We start from the raw sequence: 16,976 nt of genomic DNA, 5'->3' as shown, positions 1-16,976 counted from the left end.
ATTCCACACCACACAGTCTGGGGGAGGCAGAGACCACAGCCCTGTGTAAGAGGGAAACACACGTCCCCAAACATTCCTGCATCTGGACACGGCATGAGGCTCCACCAGTCAGGTGAGAACGGCCCAGACTCCACCTCGGGACGTGGTGACACAGAGGCTGGGACTGTGCACAGCACCTTGGACAAGGGTGAGGAGTGGCAGGGACAGTGTCCAGCTGCCAGGAGGCAGAGACAGCAGTCCTGGCCGCAGGACCAGGGTCCAGCATAGAGGAGTCAGGGGTGTGAGCAGTGACATGTGTCCAGCAGCAGGACAGTGGTTCCTGTGTGGGACCCGACCTCGGCTGGACTGTGGGTCTGCTCCTGGCTGTGTGGCCCTCAACCTGGACTGTGCTTTTCCCCAAATACTATTAGACCAATATCATGTACATACTGCTTTATATCTGAAGTAGGATACAGTTGGATTCCATTGTTGCTGCAAGAAATCAATCAGGGGGAACAGTTTCAGAGAGCAAGTGTTCAGAGATTTTATTACCCTGACCAGGGACCACTTCCTAAATCTTCCACCTGACTCTGCCCCACGCGGAGAGAATGGAGATGGTAACTCGGAACATCACATCTTCTTACAAACCCCCTGCGCCCTCCCAGACCCACCGTCCCTGAGAATTAGGCAGCAGACCAGGAGTCACCGTGTAACCAGCCCTGCAGGTTGAGGCTGACACACAGCCCTGTGGGGCCCTGGTCTGGGTTCCTGCTACTAAAACGTGTGACCTGAAGACCAGCAGCAGCAGCACCAACGGTCTTGTTATAATCCAGACCTCACATTTTGTTCCTGATGGTCTGAGTCTTAAGAAAATGGCAGGTGATCCCTGCACACAGGGAAGTCTGGGACTCCGTGGTCGCCATGCCTTCTAGACACGGAGACAGAACTGTGCCGTCCGCTCTGGTGTGTGTCTGAGCAGATGGCTCACACTGGGTCCTGGTCAGTCCTTCCTCCTCTGTCTCCTGCAGCCATCACTGTCTGGGTCACCTCCTCCATTGTCAAGGGTTTAACTATCTCTATGTGCTGCCTCCCAAGTCAATTTCTCCACCCAACATCTCTCCTGAGGACCCAGGTTCAAAACTCCAAGGCCACCAGCTTGAGTGTTGGCCCGAAGTGTGGGAGCCCTGGTTTCTATTCCCAGTCAGGGCACAGAGGAGAGGTAACCATTTGTTTCTACCCCTCCCCTTCTGCTCTTTCTCCCGTCACACGGGCACAGATAGACTGATTCGAGCGGGGCACTGAGGATGGATCCAGCAAGCCTCCACCTCAGGTGTAAGAAATGGCTCATCTGTGAGCATCAACCCCTAATCGAGGCATCACCAGGTGGATGCTGGTGGGGGCGCATGCAGGAGTCTGTCTCAGTATCTCCCCTCATCTCATTTAGAAAAAGAAAAAAACTGTATTTAGAGTCTTATTTCAATAAGGCAGTAATGTTGCTACAGCGCAGCCTGACCTGTGGTGGCCCTGAGTGTCACTGTGCAAAACTCTGGGCTTACCCGGTCAAGGTACATACGAAAAAAAACTATTAAGAGTTGATGCGTCCCACTTCTCCCAAATTTCTCTCTCTCTGTCTCTAAAAAATTTAAAAAAAATTAAATTACAAAAATAAAAAAGTAGCTGCAGCTCAGGGCACCTGAAGGAAAGACAGGGATGTTCTTTTCTCCTGACCAGAGAGGACTCTGCTGGACAGGGAAGTGTGGGGAGGGGCCTGGGGGCAGGGGTGGGCCAGCCTCCCACCTCCTCACACTATGCTGATAGGAATGCAGACACGTTCAGATGCCCTTTGCAGAGAGAGAAGTGAGAGGTTCCTGATGTCACAAACATGGCTGGCGTGTGTGTGTGTGTGTGTGTGTGTGTGTGTGTGTGTGTGTGTGTGAAGCATCCTCCGTCATTCAGTCCCGGACTAGGCAGCTGTCTCACGCTGTAGAAGAAAATAATCACAAACAAATTCAGGTCAGTCGGACTGATAACTGGTGACATTCTCAATAACGTACGTCATGTTAAAAATCCCAGAGAATCCCATCACCAGACCTGTCCCATCTGTCCCAAACTCTTCCTCATCAGGGTCTCACCTTTAGAATCCCTGAGAGACACATCAGAGTCCTGGGCGCTGTCACTGCCTGGGGTAGAACACAACAGGACATAGAGCTTCCAGGGCAGGAGAGTAAAGGAGGAACTATGGGGGGTGAGGTCCCAAATGGGCTACTGTCTGCACTGTCACAGGCCTCAGGGGTCACCCCTTCCATACTCACTGGCAGCCTGAGGGTAGCTCCCTCCTTTCCACCTGTGAGAGACCCAGGGAGGAGGCAGGGCCATGAGGTCCTAAAGGTACACTCAGTCCTGGGCCCCAGAGATGTTTCCAGATACTGTGACTACAGACCCAGGGCCGGGTCAAGAAACTGAGGAAAGTATATGTGTGGGACTGAACCAAACATCCTCCAGTGGGTCTGTCCTCTCAGGACCCTCCCCTCTGACCTGTGATTGTCATCATATTCATCAAGGTGATAAATCTGTCCCTCATGTTCACACGTGCCTCACGAGTAAGTTGTTAGCAAACAGCCCCAGACTGGGCAACCACACTTATGTAGAGATGGTACTTCTCATTAATGAAGTAAATACACTTTCTTCCTGGGCTTGAAAACCCCCTGTGGGACAAGAAACTCAGGACCCCTCCCTTCCCTACCTGAGTGCCATCCTCCTCCCACAGTCACAGCTCCAGTGACCACAGCTCCAAGGAGGACCAGGACAGCAATGGTGACCACAGTGGGGATGGTGGCCTGAGGAGGCTCTATGAAGGGAAGGGAAGGTCAGTGCCCTGACCCCCAGGCCGCAGCCCTGACTCTGCTGAAGTCCTCCAGAGGCCCCTGCTCCCTGAGAAGAGGCTCTGTGCCCACGTCCCCTCCTCACCCCATCTCAGGGTTAGGGGCTCGGGCAGCCCCTCGTGCTGCACATGGCACGTGTAGCTCTGCTCCTCTCCAGAGGGCAACACCACGCCGCCCACTTCTGGAAGCTCCCGTCCCCCGCAGGCCTGGTCTCCACAAGCTCCATGTCCTGGGTCAGGTCCTGCCCGTCACGCTGCCAGGTCAGGGTGATCTCGCAGGGTAGAAGCCAGGCCCAGCACCTCAGGGTGACCTCATGGTCAGAGATGGGGTGTGGGTCACGTGTGCTTTGGGGGGTCTGAGGACAAGGTGAGAAAACTCTGTAACTTTGCATCTGTCACAGGCCAGTGCAGCAACACTCATGTGAGATCTGAAGTGGACAGAACAGCTGGGGTGGGAGGGACACCAGTTCCGACAGAAGCATCTAAAATTGATTCCTAGTTATTATTTTTTAAGTGAGAGGATGGGAGGCAGAGAGACAGACCCCATATATGCACCCCCTTACCCCAGACTGAGATCCACCGGCAAGCCTACTACAGAGTGATGCTATGGCCCATCTCAGGCTGTAGCTCAGCAACTAAGCTATTTTTAGTGCCTGAGGAAGAGATCACAAGGGATTCTTAGTGCCCGGGGCCCAACTCTTGGAACCAATCACGCCATGGCTGAGGAAGGTAAAGAGAAAGAAGAGAGGAGGAAGAGGGGGTGGAGAAGCAGCTGGTTGTTCTCCTGTGTGCCCTGAGTGGATTCGGACTGGAGCAGCCACAGGCAGGGCTGACGCTCTGCCACGAGCCCCACTGCATGATCTCTAGTTTTTAGAATAGTTCTAATGTGAGAATGACACAGCCCAGTGGTAGGATTGCAGGTCTCGGAGGGGAGAAAACAGAATTCTGGTTCTGACGTGGTGGAGGCCAAATGACCCAGAAAGCATGAGGTCAAGCCTCACACATACTGGGTGGGGGACAGAGAACAAGGCCTGAGGGAGAAAGTCCCCATGTGTCCCAGGGTCATTGGCCAGAGTCAAGGGGAACCGCTGACCGGTTTGTTCAGGGTTGTCTCTTCATCTCCGAAAATACTACACCCTAATTGTCCTGAGGAAAGGGGGCGTCACTGCCTGGTCCTGAATCTGGAAAGTCAGGGGACGGAAGGTACCGACCCCAAGGACGGTGTTCTGATTCCTGGTGCCATTCCTGTCTGGCGTGTAGGAGCCGCAGCCCGAGGGGAGAGGAGGGGCGCCCAGCGGCCCGGGTACCTGCGCGCTGCAGCGACTCCTTCCCCTTTCCAGAGTAAAGGCGGAGCCACTCCACGCACATCTCCCCCTCCAGGTAGTTCCTGAAGCGCTCAAGCCTCACCGATCTCCTCCCACCTGCGCCGGGTGATCTGAGCCGCCGCGTCGGCCGCGGTCCAGGAGCGCAGGTCTCGTTCAGGGCGATGTAGTCGGTACCGTCGTAGGCGAACTGACTGTACCCGCGGAGGAGGCGCCGGTCCTCGGCCATTTCGCAACCAGACATCCCCTGGATGGTGTGAGACCCTGACCCCCGCCCCGCGGTCAGCCCCCGCCCCTAGCCCCGCCCCCGCCCCGACCGCGGGATTAGACCTAATACTGAATACGAAATCTGGTCAAAGGTCTCGCGAGCTGTTCCTACGATGGGGTGGGGGTTTTTGCAGTCTCGGATGGATCTCGGACGCGGACACTTGGGAGACCCCGCCGGTCCGTGGCGATGGGATCGTGACCGGAACCCGCCCGCGTGGCTCACCCGTCCTCGCTCTGGTTGTAGTAGCCGCGCAGGACTATCAGGTACTCTCGAAAATCTGTTCGTGGCTCTTGGAGTTCCGCGTGCTCCGTCCCCAATACTGCGGGTCCTCCTGCTCCACCCACGGCTGCTCCATCCACGGCGCCCGCGGCTCCACCCTCGGCTCGCGGCGTCGCTGTCGAACCGCACGAACTCCCTGTCGTCCACGTAGCCGACATCGATGTACCGGGGCTCCGCGCGGCCGGGCCGGGACACGGCGGTGATGAAATATCTCAGGGAGTGGCGACCTGGGGACGGGGAGGGGCTGATAACCGTGACCTTGGAGGCGTGGTTCCAGTGTCCGCGGTCTGCGGACAGGAGGGGCGGGACAGAGTGAGCGGTGGGGTCAGGACTAGGACGTGGCGGAGGTGGGGTGTTTAAGAGGATCTGAGGTCAGGACCCCGGTAGTGGACACGCGACCCCCACTATCCTGCGCCCCGCCGGGTCCCCTCGCTGCTCCCCGCAGAGGCCGTTCCCCGCCAACCGCACTCCCCGGCCCAGGTCGGGGTCAGGACCCCCGAGAGCAGCAGAAGAAGGTTGGGGACCCCATCACTGTACCCTACACTGTACAGGTCTGGATGAGAATCTGTTCGGGCGGGTCCGCGAAGGCAGTATAACCCGGACAGCGGTGACGCTGATTGGCTTCTTTTGAAAACCGGTCACCCAATAGAAGTGAGAACTGTGGCCGCGTCATTAGTATCCTGGAAGGAGAATCCCACACAAGTGAGAGGCAGAAGTAAAATCGGGGAGATGAGGACTCCCCAACACTGACCTTCCCCGCCCAGACTCCGCCCTCGGACAGAGACCCTGAGAGCCAGGCCTGGGCACCCGGGACTGTGCCCTGACCCCTCCTCCTCCGGGCTCTCACTTGGGCTCTGTCGATGGGGATGAGGAGAATTGGGGTGGTCAGTGTTAGTTCCAGTGGGTGGACATGTCTTCTTTTCTTTATTTTTTTTGGGGGGGTATTTTTCTGAAGCTGGGAGAGACAGTCAGACAGACTCCCGCATGCGCCCGACCGGGATTCACCCCGCACGGCAGGCCCACCAGGGGCGACGCTTCTGCCCACCAGGGGCGTCGCTCTGCCATGCGACTGGAGCCACTCTAGAGCCTGGGCAGAGGCCAAGGAGCCATCCCCAGCGTCCGGCCATCTTTGCTCCAATGGAGCCTTGGCTACGGGAGGGGAGAGAGAGACAGAGAGGAAGGAGGGGGGGTGGGGGTGGAGAAGCAAATGGTGCGCTTCTCCTATGTGCCCTGGCCGGGAATCAAAACCCGGGTCCCCTGCATGCCAGGCCAAACGCTCTACCGCTGAGCCAACCGGCCAGGGCAGGTGGACATGTTCTTGAACCCCTGATTGTGAGGTGCAGTCTGAGGTGAAGGAAGAGTGTAAGAGGGAGTTTGTGAATTCACTGTGGACCTTTATGTGGATGGACGTTGCATTCACACCAGGTCTCAGGTTTGCCCAACATCTACATCAGGAGAGAATTTCTGGGCACCAGGTGTGACCCTGACACAGGGGCCCTCTTCTGTCCTGCTGTGAGGACAGAGGGCCTAAGGAAGCTGTGGTCTTTGTCCCTTAGTCCCAAAGTGTATGTGGACACTGTGGAAGATTAGGTAGACATTAAAATGTGTTACCAAATAAGAGATTTAAAAGAAAAACTTATAAATCTCTATATTTTTAGGATAATTAATATGATTTTATGTGATCTTGAAATTTGAAAATGTATGGGAGTTACAAATATTTTCCTAAGTATTATAATAATAATAATAATATAATATTGTTTACGGAAAATGTTCTATGCGGTTATGATGCCTGCAAGTGATTTTCAGTGATTCAGAAAAAATTATACAACTGCAATGTGCCATACGCATGAGATAAATATTGAAAAATGTTAAAACTATTGAATCTGAAGTGACAATTGCACTATCCTTTTAAACTTCTGTATATATAAAAATGTCGCCAATAATATGGACATTAAAAACAGAATATAATAATGACACAGGAAGTGTTCAGAACATGATGTCCACATAAAAGCTAGGTTCAAAAGTGTGTGTGAGTGACTGTGAGTGTGTGAGTCCATGTGTGTTGGTGAGAATCCGCCTGTGCTTTTATCCCCTCATTCATTCACTAAACAGATGTTGTAAATTAACAACCAGGCGCTTTCAGGGCTATGGAAGTGCAGCTGTGAACATCACATCTCTGTCCTTGTCCTCATAGAGCTTATAGTCTCAAGAGAGACGGACAGTAAACAATGAAATAAATATGTTTAAAAATGTGTGTCAGTGAACTGGGGGAGAGGAAGCTGGGGTGTCCCCGGGGCAGGGACAGTGTAGGCAGGGCTGGTCACAAGGACAATGGGGAGACTGTCAGCAAGGGAGGGAGGTGCTGCCTGGTGACCGGTCCTCAGCCAGGGGACAGAGCGGGGGTCTCGAGTGTGAGCAACCTGGACGCCTGAGCCGGAGGAACACCGGGGACCAGGGTCTGGGCCCCTCACACGACCTCCTCTGTGTCCCCTGGCCTGGGACTACTGGAGAGGGTCTTGCAAATGAGAAAGACTTTTAGAGTAAATCATACTAGAAAAGGTCATTCCAGCCTGACCAGGCGGTGGTACAGTGGCTAGAGCGTCGGACTGGGATGCGGAGGACCCAGGTTCCAGACCCAGAGGTCGCCAGCTTGAGCGCGGGCTCATCTGGCTTGAGCAAAAAGCTCACCAGCTTGGACCCAAGGTTGCTGGTTCGAACAAGGGGTTACTCGATCTGCTGCAGCCCCACGGTCAAGGCACATATGAGAAAGCAATCAATGAACAACTAAGGTGTCGCAACGAAAAACTGATGATTGATGCTTCTCACCTCTCTCCGTTCCTGTCTGTCCCTATCTATCCCTCTCTCTGACTCTCTGTCCCCGGAAAAAGAAAAAAAAAAGTCATCCGGCACATGGAAGCACATTTCAAAGGTTTTATATAAAAAGTCTCCTCCCCTGAGAGGGCCCGAGGCACCCAGGACTCTGCCACGGATGAGCTTGTCACCTGCTTCCCCCGTCTCCTTCCTGACAATAAGTCGTGCAAATACTTTGTGCAAACTCGAGAACCCGGGAGAAACAGGGAGCGGTGGGAACGGCCTCTACTCGGTTATCCTGGGGGTGGCTTTCGCGGACAGGACAGAGCAGGAGAGGTGGAACTCGCGGCCCACGTGCGGCTCCGAGCGCCCCTCCCCTCCAATCCGCGGCGCGCGAGCCTGGGAGCCGGGCTGAACCCAGCGTGGTCAGCGTCCTGGAGCCGGTCGGCAGCGCCCCCGCGTGGCCACAGCGCCGAGGACGAAGACCCGCTCCCTTCCTCGTGCTCAGCAGAGCCTCCCCTGTCCCCCGGGTCTCCCAGCCCGCACACGGAGCAATACATACGGGGGAGGGGGGTGCAACCCCCGGGACCGCGATAGCTTCTTAGTGTTTCCTCCCATTGAGAAGCTGGGACTGGCCTCAGACAAGAGGGGGCCTCTAGGCGGTAACAGCCGGTTCCCAGGCCTACAAAGAGCTTCAGAAACATCCTGGGTTCTGCAGTGCAGAGGATCTGTCACTTCTCTGGATGGGGCCTCATGTGCCTGTCCCTTATGTCTGCTGCCTCCGCTGGTGCTGGAGGTCCCTGAGCCTAGGAATCAGTTCAGCGAGTCTCTAACCCTGGGATCTGAGGGAGGAGCCCTGGGGCATCAGGTCCAGAAAGGACAGGAGGCTCCCAGGAAAATGGAGACAGGAGAGTGGCATTGGGAGGTGAAGGCGGAAGGTGAAGGCGGAGAGGAGAGCAGGAGGAGACGCCAGGGAAGACGGTGATGGGGAGGGCTGGCCACGGGGACACGTGTGGGGCTGTGTTTGGACAGTGATCTCTGGGTACTGGCCACAGAACCAAGGACAGGGGCCTGTGCCCCACTGCGGGGACCAGCCTGGTCCTGATTCCTGGGGTTCCCAAGATCCCACTCTGGGAAACCTCATGTGTGGTCTGAAGCCAGGCCAGATGAGCTCAGATATGTGGCTGTCCCTTCCTCATCTACTTCTGTCCACTCCCACGGGGCTGACACTGTCCCCGTGAGCTGGACACGGTCATGGCTAGGAGGACACTGATAGTAAGCCAGGACACAGACAACTGACAATCCTTGTTCCAGGATCTGGGGTGTCCCAGCCCCCCTGCAGCTGTCTTAACACAGGGCCCAGGTATCCTGTCTCTCTCTCTCAGGTGACCTAAGTGCCAGGACCCTCAGTCTAGACCACGTCAGTCCCCTGTGTGCCACCCCAGCTCCATGTCTCATCTCTACCCCGATGTCTAACCCAGAGATTTGATGCTTTCCAGTCTGGGGACAGCTGCCTACACCCTCCCGCCCTGCAGCTGAGGGACATGACCTGCAAGATAGCCAGAGCCCCTTCCCGGCCCAGGACACGTCACAGGCAGCTGGTGGTCGGGCCCTGCCTGTCTGCGGTGCCCACATGGCTCGGGTGTGAGGGCAGCAGGCACTGTGCAGAGTCCTGGCTGCTAGCTCAGGGGACCAAGAGCAGTAGGGAGACACTAGACTCACACAGGACACATGCGGACACATGCACACGTGTGCACACATCATACAGGACACACACCACACACCAGCAGGTCTCCCCTCCCCAGACCCAGACCCAGTGTTAAGGAAATCTGGTCACAACATTTATTCATTCATTCATTCCACCAACACTTAGTGAGCGCCTCTGTGCCAGGCTTCACGTCAGGCTGGGGATCACTTAGTGAAAACAGACAAAGCCCCGCTCTCCTGATGCTCACAGGCTGACAGGGGGACACACAGTAATGAGAACACACTAATAGTGGTGAATTATATGCTCTGTGTTCCTGTTATCTGTCCCTGGGTAACAAACAATCCCACAGTAAACAACCTCTGTGTTCTCTCCTGTGCTGCGGGCTGACTGGGCTCAGCGGGCGGCTCTTCTGCTCCGTGTGACACGGGCTGGGCTGCAGTCACTGGAGGCCTGACTGGTCCAGAGCATTCGAGAGACTCCCTGTCGGGGCTGCAGCTGCTGCTTGCTCTGTTTGGGGCTCCCTGGGGCTGTTCACCCGGTGGCCTCGGGCACCTCCTCCTGGTTCTCTGCTGGCGTGGCTGCTCCCAGCCCGGCACCTGGTTCCGGAAGGGCGGGTTCCAAGTGCACAAGTCAGAAACCACAAGGCGTCTTATGTCAGAACCTCAGAACTCAAGCAATGTCACCTTCCTCGTGTTCTCGTCATCGGAGCTCGTCATTAACCCAAGGCGACAGAATTAGGCCCCACTTCTAGACAGGGATGGCGAGGTCACATGACAAAAAGCAGGTGGGGTGGGCAATGTTGTGGAGGCCATCATGGGGGGAAATGACTTCATAGTGTGTTAGAGAGTGATGGAAGACATAGAGAACATTTTAGTTTTAAATTTTTGAACTAATCACTGCAAAGTAAAGGAAGAAATGCCACTTTTAAATAGCATGGAGAGAGCCTGACCAGGCGGTGGCACAGAGGATAGAGCATCAGACTGGGATGCGGAGGACCCAGGTTCGAGACCCCAAGGTTGCCAGCTTGAGCACGGGCTCATGTGGTTTGAGCAAAGCTCAACAGCTTGGACCAACATCGCTGGTTGGAGCAAGGGGTCACTCGGTCTGCTGAAGGCCCCTGGTCAAGGCACATATGAGAAAGCAATCAAAGAACAACTAAGGTGTCACAGCGAAAAACGGATGATTGATTCTTCTCATCTCATCTCTCTCCATTCCTGTCTGTCTGTCCCTATCTATCCTTCTCTCTCTGGGAAAAAAAAAAAAACTAGAAAAAGAGCTACATACTGGAATGGTAGCAGGAGCAAAGAAGTAATAAATATCAGAACAGAGGTAAATAAAATAGAAAAAATCAACTGAACAAAAAGTTGGTCCTTTAAAATGAGCAAGAAAATGGAAAATCTTCCCTTATATCAGCTTAGAAAAAAGGAAATACTCAATTTATAAAATCAAAATGAAAATGAGGACAATACAACTAATTTTAAGAAATAAAAAGGATTATGAGTATTGTAAACAGCTGTAAGCCAACAAATTGGATAACCTAAAATAAATGGACGAATTCCTAGAAACATACAACTCTCTATGACTAAATCATGAAGAAGTTGAATAGCTGAAGAGATAGGCAGTTGACCCTCGAACAACATGGGTCTGAACTGCACAGGCCGCTTACTTGTGGGTTTTTTCATCTTGTAAACACACAACAGAAACTAGCAAGATCAAGAAATACAATCCTGTAAATGTATTTTCTATTCCTTATGATATTCTGAAGAACATTTTCTTTTCTTAAGCTAACCTGATTGTAAGAATATAGCATCATATCACATATCACATATAAACTATGTGTTAATCAATTGTTTATGTTATTAATAAGGCTTCGGTCAACAGTAGGCTCTTAGTGGTTAAGTTCTGGGAGAGTGTACAAGTTTACTATAATGAAAGAAAACAGACCCATATCCCAGATGAATATTAATGCAGAAACCTCCAATAGCAAAGCAAGTACAGCCATATATCAAAAGGATTGTATACCAGGCCCTATTGCAATTTATTCCAGAAAGCAAGGATGGATGGTAAGCAAGATTCAACATATGAAAATCAGTTTATGAAACACAGCATATTGACTGAATGAAGGGGGATGAATGATCATCTTAATCAATGCAGAGAGAAAAAGCATGTGACAAAATTGAACACTCTCATGATAAAAATATTCAATGAATTAAGAACGGAATGAAAGTTTCCTTTTGTATTAAAAGCCTTGTGTGGAAAACCCAGAGCTAATATCAGTATAATAGTGCAAAGCTGAAAGCGCTTCCCCTGAGATCAGGAGCAAGACAGGGGTGCCCACCTCCCCACATCTTCTCTGCGCAGCATTGGAAGTTCTAGCTAGAGCAATCAGGAAAGAAAAAAAGGGGAAAAACTGAAATTGGAAACAAGGAAGTGAAATTATCTCTTTGCAGATGACATGATCTCATAGATGACCCTGAGAATTACACACACACACACACACACACACACACTTGTTAGATCCAATAAACCAATTCAGGAAAACTAACTCTTCTTACCCGGTGGTGGCGCAGTGGATAGAGCATTGACTAGGGATGCTGAGGACCCAGGTTGGAAACAGTGAGGTCCAGGCTTCAGAGCGGACGCACCAGCCTGCATGCAGAGTTTCCGGCTTCAGGACGGGATCCTAGACATGACACCAAGGTCGCTGGATTGAAGTCCAAGGTCGTTGGCTTGAGCAAGGGGTCACTGACTCCATTGGAGTCCCTGGGGAGGCATCTATGAGAAACCAATCAATGAATAGATACTGTGATGCAAGAAAAAATTTATGTCTTTCATCTTCTTCCCTTCCAGCTTCTCTGCCTCTTCCCCTCTCTAAAAAAGTAAAGAAAAGAAAGACTGACTCATGCAGTGGAAGGCTGACCCCTACAGACAGCGTGGCCTGCCGTCCTCTGCCTTCTGGCTCCTGAGTGGGTGTGACAGTAACACCCACCTGCAGGGGATACAGTGTGGGAAGAGAAACCACTCAGAGTTCCCACATCACCGCCCGCTCTGGGCAGGACTGTGGTCTCCTACCCACTGCGTTCTTCTACCCACAGCCACAGGTCAGGAGGCTGGGCCTCCCCAGAGCCTGACTTCCCTGCGAGCTGAAACGTGCTTCCTTCCTGCCCACTTCCAGCCTAGAGCTGGAAACGGCTTCCTGCTGGAGGTCAGGGACCCCGGCCCCTGGGTCTCCTCTGCCTTCCAGCTCCTCTGCAAACGGTATTCTTTCTTCCCAATATTTATCACCAGTCTGTAATTGAAGGGTCGTCTAAATCCTTAACATGTCTGACCAGGCGGTGACTCAGTGGATAGAGCACCGACCAGGGACGCTGAGGACCCAGGTTCCAAACCCCGAGGTCGCCGGCTTGAGTGTAGGATCACAGACATGACCCCGTGGTTGGGAGCCCCGGGTCAAGGCAGGTATGAGACAGCAATCAATGAACAACTAAGGGGCTGCAAAGTGTGAGTTCCTGCTTTTCATCTCTCTGCCGTCCTCTCTGTCTCTCGCAAAAAGAAAAAAGAAAAAGAAAAAAATCCTTAATGTAAAAACACAAAGGAAGAGAGAGCTCTAACCTGGCACACACTGTTCACGCCGACATTTCACGTTTGGAAATGCACAGTCACAGCAGCAACACAAAGTATTCACGAAGAATTCGTAATCTCTGAGAACTATGAAAACATTCCTGCTAATGGTACGATCTAAACACTGGACGGCCCTATTGTTACTTCTGCATCGCAAGAGGTCATTTTCAAAACAGATAAAACTCAGTGTGTAGGCCGCTGTGAAGGGTGAGGACGACAGTCTTTTCCTCCTTCCTTTAACTGTCGTAGCCGGTGGGATCCTCAGACAGGCAGCACCTGAGGGGCAGTGTCCACGAGGGACCGGGGTGTCTGCTGTCACCCGGGGAAGCCTGAGCCGGGGTGCCTGTCACTCGGCTACAGCAGGAGCAGAGACTCTTGACCGGGCAGTCCCCCCCCCAGGGCTGGGAGGTCACCACGCCCACGGCCACCTGGGCCTCCCCTGCAGCCACGTGCTGGGCTCAAGGTCTGCAAAGGTGACCCCCAGCTGAGACGTGCTGTCCCGTCTGTCTGGCTTCCGCAGAGGCTGGTTGTCACCATCTTCAGCCTGAGCCTCCTCACTGTGACCCCGAGGAACAAGCCCCTCCCTCACCGCCCACCCATCAGCACCTTCATTCGCTCTCGGACAGGAAACTGCACTGGGCCGGGTCCTCACTCTGAGCAGCCTGCCCGCATCCGGAGTCCCTGCTCTGTCCCTCTGCCTTCGCTTCAGCTCCGTCCTCCTTGTTTTCAGTGTCGGCGACGGGGTGCTGCTCCTTCAGCGGCTCCTGTCACATCTGATGTCCCCAGTCTGTCCGTCACCTCGGACAGGGACCCCTGCAGACCCTGCCACCCGCTCGTCCTGTGCTCCCGCCAGACCTGTCACTCCCCCTGTGCCCACGATATCCACGTCCGCCCCGAGGATCAAGTCCCCCTCCGCGGCCCACTCCACTCCACGTCCACGGCTCCCCGACCTTCCAGAGCCACCGCAGCCCCGGACGGGCCGCCCGACGCCCTGTCTGTCCCCTGGGAAGTCTCCCCGTCCCACGTCTCTTCAAGTGGCTTTTCCAGTCGTCGCTCAGGGTGGTCCCCTCTCCCTGCAGTAGGCGGTCAGGTCTTCTGCCAACGGGTCTTATTCTTTCTTTCTTTTTTAAAGATTTTATTTATTGTGGCAGAAACAGAGAGAGTCAGAGAGAGGGACAGATAGGGACAGACAGACAGGAAGGGAGAAATGAGAAATCCCAACTCTTCGTTGCGGCTCCTTAGCTGTTCATGGACTGATCTCTCACATGTGCCTTGACCGGGGGCTAGAGCAAACCGAGTGACCCCCTGTTGGAGCCAGCGACCCTGGGCTCAAGCTGGTGAGCCTTGCTCAAACCAGATGAGCCCGCACTCAAGCTGGCAACCTGGGGGTCTCGAACCTGGGTCCTCCGCATCCCAGTCCGTCGCTCTATCCACTGCGCCACCGCCTGGTCAGGCTATTCCTTCTTTCTTAAACGCCCCGTCCAGGCGGCTGCGGGGCCTCTTTCTGGTGGACACGCCCCGTTGTCCGGCAGCGGGTCCCTGCGGTCTTTCTGGGGCTTCACACCGCGATCTGCCTGCGCCTGGACGTGGCCTGGGCAGTGGGCTGCCCTGCGCTCTTGGCCCCGATCCCCCACACCACCCCTGAGAGTTCTTGTTCCCTGTTCTCTCTGCTCTCAGCCCCTCCACGGGGTCTGGTTCCTTGTCAACTGACCAGCACTGCCCAGGGCCACCAACAGGAGTCTCCGGGAGGGTTTGGTGGACACTCCTGTGAAAGGTTCTGGGTGTGGTTGGAGGGAGCAGAATGTTTACAACTGCCGGACCTTCTTTCTTTGCCGTCTTCGAATTGATGTAAATTTCTTCATGCTTTTAAGACTGTTCAAATCTTTCCTGTATCTTCACTGACGTATCTAAGACAACTTTGTTTTGTGCACATTAATTTCACCTCTTTTATTTCTCTCCTCGCAGAACAGCTGCCCTCAGCAGGCAGGGCGGTCAGCAGGCAGCCACCAGCCCAGCCCTGCTGAGCGGGAAGCCACGCTGCTGAGCCCAGGAGTCCCCATCCCAGCTGTCACATTGCTCAGGACTCCATGAGCAGCCCTGGGGTGCCGGGAGGGGCCACGTGACCCCATCCATCACGGCCTCCCCCACCCCGGACAAGCAGCCCCTCCACACGGGCACCCTCCGCTCCTCCACGTGCACACCGGGACCTCCACCCACTCCGCCCACGGCAAGGGGTCCTGAGCACAGCTCTCCCCACCTCTCCGTGTTCCGGGTCAGTTTCCTCACGTTCCTGACCAGCCCGCCCACCCGGTAGCCCCTGTCCATGAGTCACTGGGCCCTACTCAGGGGCGCCTTTCACACTCCCCTCCCGGGTCTGTTCAGGACTGACCCCGTCCTGGCTGACAGCCCTTCCCGAGCTGTGCAGCGTCAGCTCCCAGGCCCCCTGGTCCTGCTCTGCCTTCTCCTCCTGGGTCTGAATCACAGGAACTTACTCTGGAGTTTTAAATCCCAGCATTTCTAAAAGCTTTCAGTAGGATAACTCTGTGTGGGTTAAAGAGAATTAGTTCAAAACTCTAGAAAAGCACACTTTCATGAAGGACGACACCCACAGAGACAGGTGGACAGATCATACGTGCACAGTGGATTTCAGAGTGAGCGTGGGGACAAATAACACCCACGGAACATTCCCAGCACCCGGGAAGCCCTCTTCATTATTATTCAGTCATACCCTCCCCCCACCCACCCCGAGTGACCACCATCTTGAGGTCTCACAGCACAGGGAGTCCCGTCAGGTGTGATAGAATGGAACAGTACAGTGGACGCCCCTGGGCACCTGGCTCTCACTCAGCGTTGTGTCCTGGGTCTCATCCCTGTGGCTGTGAGGTTGTAGTGTGTTCACTCTCACGGCTACACGGGGTTCCATTCTATGTACAGACCACACTTGTCCTCTACTGTTCATGTGAATTCATGTTATATTCAGATTTTACAAATCGTGCCGCTATGAATAATTTCTTCATACTATTTGGCACAATATGTGTGCAGGTCTACTGGGTATACAACCAGGAGTAGAAATGGTAGGTCATAGGGTGAGCAAGCGTCTGGGTGCAGTAAGTTCTTTCAATATATATATATATATATAATTTTTTTTTTTTTTTTTTTTTTTTTTTTTTGCATTTTTCTGAAGCTGGAAACAGGGAGAGACAGTCAGACAGACTCCCGCATGCGCCCGACCGGGATCCACCCGGCATGCCCACCATGGGGCGACGCTCTGCCCACCAGGGGGCGATGCTCTGCCCATCCTGGGCGTCGCCATGTTGTGACCAGAGCCACTCTAGCACCTGGGGCAGAGGCCACAGAGCCATCCCCAGCGCCCGGGCCATCTTTGCTCCAATGGAGCCTTGGCTGCAGGAGGGGAAGAGAGAGACAGAGAGGAAGGTGCGGCGGAGGGGTGGAGAAGCAAATGGGCACCTCTCCTATGTGCCCTGGCTGGGAATCGAACCCGGGTCCCCCGCATGCCAGGCCGACGCTCTACCGCTGAGCCTACCGGCCAGGGCCTTTTTTTGTATTTTTTGAAGCTAGAAACAGGGAGAGACAGTCAGACAGACTCCCGCATGCGCCCGACCGGTATCCACCCAGCACACCCACCAGGGGGCGACGCTCTGCCCACCAGGGGGCGATGCTCTGCCCCTCCGGGGCATCACTCTGCCACAACCAGAGCCACTCTAGCGCCTAGGGCAGAGGCCAAGGAGCCATCCCCAGCGCCCGGGCCATCTTTGCTCCAATGGAGCCTTGGCTGCGGGAGGGGAAGAGAGAGACAGAGAGGAAGGGGGGGGGTGGAGAAGCAAATGGGCGCTTCTCCTGTGTGCCCTGGCCGGGAATCGAACCCGGGTCCTCTGCACACTAGGCCGACGCTCTACTGCTGAGCCAACCGGCCAGGGCCCAATATATTTTTTTAAGTGAGAGAGACAGATAGATGGGAAGAGAGTAGAGAAGCATCAACCTGTAGTTGTGGCACGTTACATGTTCATTGATTGCTTCTCATATGTGCTTTGACTGGGGACATTTAGCCAAGTCAGTGACCTCTGGGCTCAAGCCAGCAGCCATGAG

General features: G+C 54.3%; 1 protein-coding gene and 1 pseudogene across 1 annotated transcript in view; both read right to left on the bottom strand.

Moving 5' to 3' along the window:
* LOC136331716 (patr class I histocompatibility antigen, A-126 alpha chain-like) overlaps positions 1–16,976 on the bottom strand; it is a 276,160-nt gene that overhangs the window by 253,696 nt on the left and 5,488 nt on the right. The gene's annotated exons all lie outside the window — the stretch shown is intronic.
* Positions 1,545–15,194, bottom strand: LOC136320964 (saoe class I histocompatibility antigen, A alpha chain-like; annotated as a pseudogene).

Source organism: Saccopteryx bilineata, chromosome 1, assembly GCF_036850765.1.
Source record: "Saccopteryx bilineata isolate mSacBil1 chromosome 1, mSacBil1_pri_phased_curated, whole genome shotgun sequence".
NCBI classification, from domain to species: Eukaryota; Metazoa; Chordata; class Mammalia; order Chiroptera; family Emballonuridae; genus Saccopteryx; species Saccopteryx bilineata.
This window is presented reverse-complemented; position numbering and strand designations above follow the sequence as displayed.